Here is a 12,974-nt window from a genome sequence, read left to right as displayed (position 1 = left end):
CCCTGTGCAAATACATTTGCATCTTCCAGTCACTGGGATAAATGTGAAGAAAAATAAGGGTAACTGCTGAACTGTGACCCCTCCTAAATTCATATATTGAAGCCCTAACCACCCAATACCTCAGAATGTATTTGGAGTTGGGTCTTTAAGGAGGTGACTAAGTTAAAATGAGGTGTCTAGGGTGAGCCCAAATCCAATATGAGTGGTGCCCTTATAAAGGGAGAAAATTTTGACACACAAAGAGACACTAGGGGCACATGAGTACAGAGAAAAGACCATGTGAGGTGTGAGGACACAGCAAGAAGGCAGGCATCTGCAAGACAAAGAGAGAAGTCTCAGGAGAAACCAAATGTGCCAACACCTTGATCTTGGACTTCTAGCCTCCATAGAATTGTAAGAAATATTTTGAAGCCACTCAGTCTGTGGTATTTTGTTATGACAGAACTAGGAGACTATACAATAGGAAACTATGAGGTGTCTTAGTACAAGGGTGGTAGAAAGGACTTATTAAAGGATTTGAGCTTTGGCTGGGTAATTTGGGGGAGAGTCTAAGAAAGTAGGGGTTCATTCTATATTGAATGCTATCAGAAAGGAAGGGCAATTCTATGACTGAGCACCTTAATAAATCCTATCTATAAGGAAGGAAGACTAAAGTGAGAATTAAGCTTTTGTGGGTGGCACAGTGACCTTGTTTTTTGTCTGTGCTTAGACTAAATTATGAAGCAGCTTTGCTTTGTCTCACTTTTTGATGTTCTCAGAGTAACATTGTCTGCTGTGGGTATTTTGTGAGATTGTTTATGTCCAGCAGGAGAACAACAGGTTTGTGTCCTACCTGTGAGTGCCAGGCCAGGTTTCAGATGTAAGGGGCTGCTTTTTTTTCCTTTCTCGTATGTGACTACTTAATGCCATTCATTAGTTGTAACTAACTTGGCTTTAGGCAAGTTACTTTACTTCTCTGTGCCTCAGTTGCCTCACCTATACTTAAGGGAAATGGAATTAAACATAGGGTAGTTGTGGGAACTAAATGGAGGAATATACATAATGTCCTTAGAACAGGGCTTGGCACATAGGTGGCGTTCATTGAATATGGGCTATTATCCATTTCTCTCTTCTCAAGCAGGCCAGTTAGCATGAAATTATAGTTATGTATTGATATATTCTCTCTTACTAGACTATGAGCTCCCTGAGGGCAGGAATAATGTCTATTGTCATAGTAATAATAAATAAATTTTATTGAGTGCTTTCAATGTGCCAGGCACTATTGTTAGTTGTAGTTACTCCAAGAAAACTTCTGAGGCTCCATTCCTACCTGTAGGCTAGCCTGAGTGTCCTCCCCTATGCTCCCACAGCACCCATGTTTACCTTAATCACTATACTCAGCATATGATACTGACGCTGTCTGCTTATGTGTCTTCTTCCCTTTCTAGACTGTTCACCTATAGAGGGGAGAGCAGGTACTTTTAAACTTTACAAATAAAAATTGTATATATTTAGGTGGACAATGTGATATTTTGATATATGTATACATTTTGAAATGATTACTACAATCAAGATAATTAACACATCCATCACCTCACATAGTTATGATTTTGTTTTCTTTTTGGTGTGGTGAGAACACTTAAGATCAAATCTCTTGCAAAGTTCAACTATAAAATACAGTATTATTAACTATAGTTACCATGCTGTACCTTAGATTTTAAGAACTTACTCATCCTGTATAACTGAATCTATATACCCTTTGACTAATAGCTCCCCATTTCCCCCACACCCAGCCCCTACCAAACACCGCTCTATTCCATTTTTGAGTTCAACTTTTTTAGATTCCACATGTAAGTGAGATTATGCAGTATTTGTCTTTCAGTTTCTGGCTAATTTCACTTAGGATAATGTCCTCCAGGTTTATCCATGTTGTCACAAGTGGCAGGATTTCCTTCTTTTGTAAGGTTGAATAATATTCCATTGTGAATGTGTAGGTGTGTGTGTGAGTGTGTGTGTGTGTGATACTTTCTTTATCCAATCATCCATCGACAGACATTTAGGTTGTTTCCGTATCTTGGCTGTTGTTAATAATGCTGAAATGAACATGGATATCTTCAAGATACTGATTTCACTTGAAAGCAGGTACTTGTAACTTTGGTACCCATGTCTGAGCACAGTGCCTAGCACAACAGAGGCACTGAATGTAAGGCATTGATCAGATTTTCACTACATTCTTTGCCTTGTCTGAAGTGGAACTCAGGTCAAGGCAGCTGTCTTAGCTGCCTTGTCTTAGCTCACATTGCCCCTTTCCCTGGGGTTTTATCGACTAAAAATGTAACAAAGGATCTCTTACATAGTGTTTTCCCTATAAGGTAGATCTAAAGGAGAGAGTCACCATAAGACTTCAATACAAGAAGGTGCCATTTGGGAACAACTAGCCTCTGCTATTTAGCAGTCAATTGTAGCATGTCCATTGGGGCAAAGTGGAATAATGAAGGAGTATGAGACTAGGACCCAGAATCTTTGGTTTTGACTTTAATATTGCTGTTGACAAACTGTATGATGTTCAACAAAGCACTGAACCTCTCTGACTTTCAGTTTCTCTATGGCAGAAATGGAGAGAATAATCTCTTTATTCACTGGCTAATAGAGCTTGATAGCAAGATTAAAAAGAGTTTACTGGAATTTCTCTTTGGGGAAAATGTTTAACTCCTCCATTATTTCCATGTTGCATGCCTGGATGATTCTTAGCCTCTGGAACTGGTGTTCCAAAATGGTCACAGCCTTTCAGATGCCAAGCAAGTGCCATGGGTATTGTGATTTTTTAGCCTGCCATACTCCCTAACAGTCCCACAATTCAGCCTGTTCCCAGTGAAGGGAACTATAGTGTCTGGAAACTTTGGGGACATAAGAGGTGCTTCTATCCTGGAGTTGGACCCAGAAAGTTTCTCTCCATTATGCTGAGGACAGACATAGGATGTTTTTCAGCTCAAATTTGTTTTCTACCTTAGCCCACAGGGATAAAATAAGGTGAATGACAGAATAACATTATCGCAGTATCACATGCATATACAAGGGAGGAAACTACCATATTATTTTTCATATAATGTACCACCATTGTGCCCAGAGACTATATAACCATCATAATAATGGCCTCTGGCTGGGACTTTATGGCACCTTTCCCTTGCAACTTCCAAAGAATGGACCAAAGGAACTCGGGGGGGGGCAGATTTGAGAGGGCAGTGAATTGAAACCAGCATTAGCTGTTCCTCGTGTTTGAGGGGCAGTACCCAGAACACTGAGGGCTCCCATTAAATATTTGAGGGGCAGCACCCAGCACATTGAGGGCTCCCATTAAATATAATGGAACTGACAAATTGCCTCAATACTTCCCTCCTTTGTCGTAAATAGCATTAGAAAACTATAGCTCTCTCCCTCCTGACAATAGACAGACATGTCACTTTTTTTCTTTCAGCAACCCTAGGAGGAGCAAGGGAATCTTCATTTATGAATTATTCAGTTAGTGTTTGGTTGGGACCCTGTATTAGGTCTCAGGAGGAGAAAACAGAGACAACTAAAGACATAGTCTTTACCTCAAAGAAGCCTAAAGTCTATTAGCCTAGGGATGGAAACACAGGAGAGCAATACTCTCAGGCAGTGCAGAATGAGGGCTGAGTGAGAGGTGAGAATAAGTCAGGGCCTTTTTGGTCAGGAGGCCAAAGGAGTTTGGGGTTCCCCAGGGCATGTGCCAGGTAGGGGTGTCCCTGGGGGTGAAGTAGGACTTGCTAGGCAGTGAGAAGAGCATGAGCTGAGGAAGTGCTGAAGAGGAATGGTGAGCAATGTATTTGGGAATCAGTGACATGAACATCATGGCTGGAGCCAGGGCTTGCTCCAAGGAGGAAGCCAAATTTGGATGGGTTGAATGGGGCCGGATTGGGAAGGCTTTGGAACTCTAGGGCATTTTATCCTTGAATTCTCACTCTCTACTTTATAAACGTGGAAAATAAAGGTCATGGTCACATATTAGGTAGCTAGACGAGGCACTGAACCTTAGTGTTTAGATGATAGCAATGATGAACATTTGTGATTTATGATGGACGTTCACATGCATCATGTCATTTGTTCATGACAATCTATTAAAAAACAATGCCCCACTGTGGACATTCCCTTCCTTGAAGCCTTAAAACAAATAAACAAACAAAACCCTTTGCTTGAGTTCATTGTTCTTTGAAGGTAGAGCTGAGTTGTAACATCTGGGCCCACAAATCAAAGCCAAATGAGTTAAGTGCTGGTTCCAATTAAGTGTGTCTGGGGTGTCCTGCCCCCATTTTCTCAGCATGCTCAGCTGCTGTGTTCAAAGCCAGCCTAGGCAAGGACAGCTTCTCCCACTGAGCGCTTTCTCAGGATGAGCCTTTGAAACATGCTGGGACAGGCTGCATGACTCAAAGTTAGGGAACTGAGGTCTGGAGAAAACCATTTTCATGTTCAGTTGCCAAGGGCCATTGAAGAAGCCCCAGATGAAGGCACAGGTCAAATGTTTGTGGCCTAGCAGCACTGAGGAAGGCCTAAGCAAGGTGGTAGTAGGGGTGTTGGTGGGTGGTGAGTGTGTCCAGACTTAGAGCAGGACCATGGACAGAGATCAGCAGGCATCTTTAACCAGATCCCACAGTGAAATGCAGCTCTCCATCATGCGGCTGGGCATTCTGTGTTCTGCGGATAATGTATGGAACGTGTGATGTGGGTTTTGAGCTTCCTTGGGTTGGGCACCATCAGACTGCCCTGCACAGTGTGATCTCCCTCTCAGGCACGGACTCACAAGCCTTATTTAGTGTGGGAGGTATTAGTAGTGCCAAATGTACACTGTTGGAAACTGCAATGTAGTCTTGTGGTTTGAACAGTAGCCTTAGAGACCCAGTCAGACTGAGCTCAACTAGCCTTAGAAACATCTGGTTCAAGGCTTCTTGGACATGGTTCCCTGTTCTCCTTTAAGGAAAGGACCTTAAAGGATTCCTCTTAATATAAAATCCGGTACTCCAGAGTGTACCTCATTCCCTGACCGCCACCAACCCAGGCAAAGGGAAGCAAGCTGAGCTGTGTTGTAGTAGAAAAGCACTGGACTTGAATCAAATGACCTCGGGTTCTGCCCCTTACTAGTGTAATCCTAGATGGCTTACAGAGTCTTCTCAAAGCCACAATCTCTTCATTTGTAAAAAGGGGCTAACAATTATAATCTCTACCTCACAGAAAGAAGTTCATGAGTTAAGGTGTATGAAAACACCTGACAAAAGGCTTGGCATATACAAGCATAAAATAAATATGTCTGCTTGTGCATGTATTCCAGAAGTTCCTGAAATCTCCCTTTCTGCAGGAAAGCTTTCCTAAGTCATTGATGAAGTCATGAGTTTCCTTCTATCCACACTAGTATTTCCTGTTGTATCTTCCTTTTACTCTGTTCATAACTGCTGCTCCTACTGCTGATGTTGATAATGGTGGTGATGATGGTGATGGTGATAGTGTAATGTGGTGAATAATGACTGTCTCAGATCATGGAACAAATAATACAGGTAAAAGGAGAGTGAGAAAAGATTACTTTAGGAAGAAAACAGAAGCTCTGGTTGATTTTGAGGCCTGGCCTTCCCTGAACTAACCTCTCCAGCTCCATCCATATAGGCAATCATGTCAAATCCCCAAGGACATTGCACTGGGGATTATGCAGCAAAATATGTGGTCCTAATTAGATCCTGCCCAGAATGGAGGATGTGTTTCAAAAGAGCAAGTGCAGAACAAGGCAAGAAAAGAGATGTTCCCATCCATGTAACACAAATGCTCCCTGAGCACCCTCTTTGGCTACATACAAACCAATCCATTGGCATCTAGGAAATGTGGAGTCAACACACACACACAGAGCAGTCAACGAGTGTCCTCAGCTTTGTTAAATAACAGGGTATTCTCTCTCGTTACTTCAAACCTTCAGAATCTTCAATGGCTTCCTAAAGTCTGAATAACAAAATGTCAAAATCTCTAGGCTAATAATCATGAAATAGTTCCAGTATCTTTCCAGCTCTACATAGCTGGCACTCCAACCACAGGACAAACTCCATTTAATATGTCCATGTCTTTCCTTATGCTGTTCCCTCAGCTTGGAATTCCCTTTGTGCTCTTCTGCACATCAAAATTCTTCTCTTCGGCAGTGCGCTCGGTGGTCCCCTTGATCTGTCTCTTGCTTCAACAGTGTTTGGATGGAACAGACCCAGGGATGCCCTTTGCTCCAGCCTCTGACCACCCTCCAACCCTTTTTCCAGTCTCGACCTTCGGAGTCAGCCACTCAGCTATCCTTGGTCACCGGGACCAGCCAACACCATTTTTTGAGCTTAACTCCTTATTACCGATCAACCATGAGCTCCCAGATTCATCAGAATTATTCCACCGAGGTGTAGGCCACCGACAACCACCTGGTCAACATGCGTCTGCAGGCCTCCTACACCTACCTCTCTCTGGGCTTCTATTTTGACCTCGACGATGTGGCTCTGGAGGGCGTGGGCCACTTTTCCCGCGAATTGACCAAAGAGAAGCGTGAGGGCACCGAGTGTCTCTTGAAAAGGCAAAACCAGCACAGCGGCCGTGCCGTCTTCCAGAACGTGCAGAAGCCATCTCAGGATGAGTGGGGTAAAACCCAGGATGCTATGGAAGCTGCCATTAACATGAAGAAGAGCCTGAACCAGGCCCTTTTGGATCTGCATGCCCTGGGTTCTGCCCGCGCAAACCCACATTTCTGCAACTTCCTGGAGAGCCACTTCCTAGATGAGGCGGTGAAACTCATTAAGATGATAGGTGACCACCTGACCAACTTCTGCAGGCTGGCTGGTCCCCAGGCTGGGCTGGGTGAGTATCTCTTCGAAAGGCTCACTGTCAAGTATGACTAGGAACCTCTGGAGCCCAGTGGCCTTTGAGGAGCCCCTTTGGTGTCAGGGCTTCTGCCTGAAGCCCGTCTCTGCAGCCACCAGGCAGTTTTTAACCACCCTGGAGCCCTCTCCCAAGCCTTGGACCAAATGGAAACAATAAAGCTTTTTGCAGCAGCTAAAGAAGAAAAAAATCCTTCTCTTCCTTTAAGGTCCTTGAAGTGTCATGTCCTTTCTAATGCCTTTCTTTAATCCCCCTGTATTACTTTTCTAGGACTCCTGCAACACTTTACCACAAACTTGGTGGTTTAATAGAAACTCATTATTTCACAGTGGAGGCCAGAAATCCAAAATCAAGGTGTCGGCAGGGCCATGCTCCCTCCAAAGCTCTAGAGGGGGATCTTCCCTTGCTTCTTCCAATTTCTGGTGCTCCTGGTGTTCCTTCACTTGTGGCAGCATAACCACAATCTCTGCCTCCATCTTCATATGACCTTCTTGCCTGTATCTCTGTATTGCTCATCTTCTTATATGGACACCTGTCACTGGATTTAGGTCCTATCTGGCCAATCCAGGATGGTCCCATCTTGAGATATGTCACTTAATTAAATCTACAAACACCCTTTATCCACATAAACATAAATTCACATCTGCAGGTATCAGGGGGTTAGGACTTGGGTGTATCATTTTGGGGGGGTGTCACCATTCAAGCCATTACATCCTCTAAGACCAAATTAATATCCCCTTCTTTTGACATTACACAGAATATTCTCCCATCTATATTAGAGATTTATGAATACAGTTCTGTCTCTCTTACCAGAGGGAAAATTCTTCAATGCTAGGGACTATGTTTTATTCATCTTTGTGTAATTCATTACTTATCCCAGTGACTGACATATAGTAGGTATTCAGTTGGTTATTGTTGACATTTTAAAATGGTTGATTTACTTTCTACTTCTGGCATAGAGGGAAGAAGCTGTGGAAGGCAGGCTCGGGGCAACAACGTGCTACCTAACTATCAGAGTTATGATTTAGAATAAGTGCCTGCCTCTGGGAAAGTATTAGCTCCCCTTTCACAAGGAGGCAGTTGTTACTCCTTGTAGTATTATAATCCAAACAGCAAGGATTTCTTGAGAATTACCAATTCAACCTATACTTTCTCCCTTATCATTTACTGATTTATTCAAGTATTTACTATTCAAGTAAATTATTATTCAAGTATCTATCTATCTACCCATCCATCTATCATTCATTCATTCAATTAATTGACCCCCTATGTGCCAAATGCTAGGCTAGGCCTGGTATGGAGATACATAAACCCACAAGATATAGATATTGCCCGTTATGAGCTTTGTGCCTATCCAGAAAGGAAACATATACATATGACAATTATGGGGTCAGATATAACCATCTGCAGGTAGGTGTGACTGAAGGACTACTGCCAAAGATAAGTTAAAGAGTCCATTACCTCAGTAGAACTTAGAAGCATGGACTCATCCAAGAAAGCCTACCATTTTTTCCAGAAACTTTCATCCTCTTTGGGCTTTCCGTGAAACAATATTAATTACCCAGGGCACATATATACTGCCCATTTCATGGATCAGAATAAAACATGCCTAATTACCAAATTCTATCTAACTACCAACCCTTTAAAAAACAAGAGTAACCCAATTCTTTATTCTACAACAAATCCCAGGAGGTTAAGGCAGACCACCAGGAAATTTGTTTGCATGGTGTCCCCTGGACATACACCACCACCCCCACTCTGAGAGACACTGTGAATAGGACTTTGGAACTTACAATCCTGGGTCCCAGATGCTGCAATTAAGATGCTTGAATAAAGCAGTAGAGTTAAAGGCTGCCTGAAACTCCTGGAATGAAGTAGCAGAGAGTGGAGTAAGGAGGGGAAAGTGGAAGGATATATGTTTCCCTTTGGGGCCCAGGGGCAAAAAGCTAAGAAGGTAAGAATAGGATGGAGGTTGGGTACAGGGAAATAGTACTGCTCACATATCCCCCCACATAAACTAATAAAAAGTAGCCATGGGGGTGAGGGGATGGAGTGGGGAGTCCCAGCAACAAACTAACTGGAGGAGGGCTTGGAGTCAGGTGGCTGAACACTGTAATTGAAAACTAAACTCTTTTTTTAAACATCTTTATTGGAGTATAGTTGCTTTACAATGGTGTGTTAGTTTCTACTGTATAACAAAGTGAATCAGCTATACATATACATATATCCCCATATCTCCTCCCTCTTGCTTCTCCCTCCCACCCTCCCAATCCCACCCCTCTAGGTGGTCACAAAGCACCGAGCTGATCTCCCTGTGCTATGCAGCTGCTTCCCACTAGCTATCTATTTTACATTTGGTAGTGGATATGTGTCAATGCCACTCTCTCACTTCATCTCATCTACCCTTCCCCCTCCCTGTGTCCTCAAGTCCATTCTCTACATCTGCATCTTTATTCCTTTCCTGTCCCTAGGTTCATCAGAACCATTTTTTTAAACATCTTTATTGGAGTATAATTGCTTTTCAATGTTGTGTTAGTTTCTGCTGTATAACAAAGTGAATCATCTATACGTATACATATGTCCCCATATCTCCTCCCTCTTGCATCTCCTTCCCACCCTCCCTATCCCATTGCAGCACTATTTACAATAGCCAGGACATGGAACCAACCTAAGTGTCCATCGACAGATGAATGGATAAAGAAGATGTGGCACATATATACATGGAATATTACTCAGCCATAAAAAGAAACAAAATTATTTGTAGTGAGGTGGATGGACCTAGAGTCTGTCATACAGAGTGAAGTAAGTCAGAAGGAGAAAACTAAACTCTTGAGCTTTCCTGTGGTGCTGCAGTTTTGGCCCATGAAATTTATAATAATACCAATGCACACTTGTATGGTGCTTTACAATTTATAAATTTATTTCACATCTACTATCACATAGCCTTTAAAGGTTGAAAAGAATGGCTAAATTCACACCTCCTCATGATGCCAGAATTCCATATTAACCATTTCATTTGCTTCTCATACAATCTTAGTGAAGAAAATGATCATTAGCATTATACTTACCATTTAACAGAAGAGCAACCGAGCCAAGAGGGGCAAGTGACTTGGCCCAGTCACATAGTTGGTAAGTGATGCAGTTGAACATTTACCAGAAATACTGAACTACTTGCTATTACCAGAAGCTGTGTGTTCTTTCATGCCTCTATGCCTTTGCAAGAGCACTATGTTCTGCCTGGTATGGCCTTCCCTCCTTTGGTGATCTGCTGCTCACCTGTCAAGGCCTAGTTGAATGCCACCTCCTTACCAAAGGCCTCCCTGACTCTTCGTACCTTCCCTAAAAGAATGAGTGGCTATCTCCTCTGAGCTCTTACAGTACCTAATATAGTATAAATCTCTATTAAAGTGTATTACAAATATTTGGGCATGTGTCCACTCTCACACTGAACTGAGAATTCCTATCTCCTTGAAGGCAGGAAACTTGCTTCCTTCTCTTTGTCTCTCCATTCTTCAGACAGTGCTAGGCACTTACATTTGAAGAATAAAATGTCTAAATAAGTGAATGAACTGAAGATTTTATGTATACTTTTATAACAGCCATGGCCCCATATCTCCAAAGAAGTTGGTTCCCTCTTGAGCCTAGCTCAGTCAGTCAACATGTTTATCAAAAACCAGATGAGGTTGGGCTAATCGCCAGGCTCCTCATTTAATATGAGGTCACCCTGACCGGGACCACTGTCTCTACAAGAGGTTCAGTTCCAGGATTGGTGTAACCCTGAAGATAACCCATCCCACAGAAAATGCCCTCATGTCTCCCTGCCTGAACTTAGGTGGCCATAGAGAGGGAGAGGAGGTTAGAATGGAAACAGGAAGAGAAAAAAAGGACAGTAGGGAAGGAAAGAGAAGGGAGACAAGGAGGGAAAGATGCTGGAGAGGAGAGAAAGAACTAGGAGGGAGGGGGATACCAGAAATAAGCAGATGTTGGATGTTGTAGGCATTAGCTAATTGATACCATCCTCATGTAAAATAATATCAGTTGAGTTCTAGTCATGCACTCTGACTTTAACAATGAACACCTGTGCCCTTTACACTTTGCAAGGATAGTAGCAAGGTACAGTTGACATAGGCTCTGGTGTGAAGCAGATATGTATTCAAACCCTGAACTGTGTGACTTTGGGCAAAGAACAACTCTCTGAGGCTCATTTTCCTCATCTTTCAGATAAGGATAACATCTACCTTGTAGGGTTATCTACCTTACGAAGATTAGTGGGACTATACAAAAAGTGCTTGGTAAATAGACAGTCAGCAAATGACAGCTACTATTATTATGTGCTTTCAGGAAGCTGCATAGTGAAAAAACGCAGACTTTGGAGACAGACCAAGGTTTGGATTCTATTTCTGCCATTTACCAGCTAGATTTCATATCCTCCTTCTGAGACATTAACTCCGTCACCCTTTGAATTGCTACCTAGGCAGTGTAGTATAAGAGTTAGGAGCATGGTCTCTGGAGTTTTAATCCTGGTTTATTGTGTGACCTTGAGTAAATTACCTAACAACTCAGAGCCCTAGTTTCCCCATTTGTAAAGTGGGAGGAATAATAATAGTACCAATTTCCTAGGGTTGTTGTTAGGATTAAATGAGTTAATTTATGTCAAATGCTTAAAATTGTTTCTGGTAGATATTAAAATCTCAAAAATAGTACCTATTGTTATCCTAAAATACTTTCCACACTCACCATCTCATTTATTTCTCACAATATCCTGTGAAAGGTGTATTCCATCCTCATTTTACAGGTAAGAAAACTGAGGCTCAGGCTTGTTCAGACTCATATAGGTAGTAAATGACAAAGCCCAGACTAAAAGGTGTTTGCTCAGTAGCTTTAATGTCTCCGTCTTCTCCTCTACTTTAAACCCTAATACCTACACTATTTCTCAGTGCTTTGCTTTGAATGCCATGCAGTGTGTCAGGTGTGCCAGGAACTCATTCTGGAAATGTGATATAGACTCATTCTCTACAGACATGCTGATAGGCTTTGACTTGACTACTTGTTAGAGAAGACATGACTTCTAAACATTCAGCTACATATCACCTTCTATGAAAGCTAGATCCACCGCTTCCCTGCTTTGCAGAAGTCATTGAATATTGCCTTCCTCCGGAAATGAGAATTCTCTTCCTTTGCACATTTGGTCATCCTGCCAACATGCTTTCACTTTTGTCTGACCTAATCAGCAAGAATTTAAAGCTCTAAAATATTATTTTCCACAAACACGCTTGTAACTCAGCAAAGTTGGCTAAAAACACATTTCTGTAAAGAAAATTCTAATTCTCTCTTGACTTCCATTATAAAGTTGAAGGCGTGTTCCCATAGAAACGGTCCCCACAAAACACTGAATCAAAGCTTTTGGTGAAGAAGGGTCAACTATGCTGTGTTGGCAAGGACTGGGCAAGACTGGGCAGTGTGTGAAATGATGTACATGAAAACAAAGTGCTATATAAATAGAAGATAGTACTAGTAGTGAGAGCAGTACAAGCATCCACTCTTGGCCTCACAGCCATTCTTACCTACTTTCAGCTTCTGGAAAGTAGTAGGGGCATCCCTACCTTAGATCTTTGCAAGCTGCACTCTACCCCCCTTCCCAATACCTATCATGAGTACTCCCTATCATGCTTTGTTGTTTTTTGAACTCCATAGCACTTACCATCTAACATACCAATTGTTTTACATTTTTATGTTGTTTATTTTTGGCCCCTCTCTCTTTAGAATGTAAGCAACATAACATGGGTTTTCTTTGTTTTTTCACTATTGTATCCCAGCACCTGGAACATCTTGCCTGATACATAGTAGGTGTTCAATAACTATTTTGTGTGCATGATGGTTACCTTTACTTATTTATTTTTTATTGACATATAGTTGATTTACAATGTTGTGTTAGTTTCTGCTGTACAACAAAGTGATTCAGTTATACATATGTATACATTCTGTTTTATATTCTCTTCCATTATGGTTTATCACATAATATTGAATATAGTTCCCTGTACTATAGAGTAGGACCTTGTTGTTTATCCACTCTCTATATAATAGTTTGCATC

General features: G+C 42.0%; 1 pseudogene; it reads left to right on the top strand.

The window, feature by feature from the left end:
• Positions 1-6,292: 6,292 nt before the first annotated feature.
• LOC137216483 (ferritin light chain pseudogene) lies at positions 6,293-7,049 on the top strand (annotated as a pseudogene).
• Positions 7,050-12,974: the final 5,925 nt, after the last annotated feature.

The sequence above is a fragment of the Pseudorca crassidens genome, chromosome X, assembly GCF_039906515.1.
Source record: "Pseudorca crassidens isolate mPseCra1 chromosome X, mPseCra1.hap1, whole genome shotgun sequence".
Classification (NCBI taxonomy): Eukaryota; Metazoa; Chordata; class Mammalia; order Artiodactyla; family Delphinidae; genus Pseudorca; species Pseudorca crassidens.
Note: the sequence above shows the minus strand (reverse complement) of the source record. Positions and strands in the feature narration are given on the sequence as shown.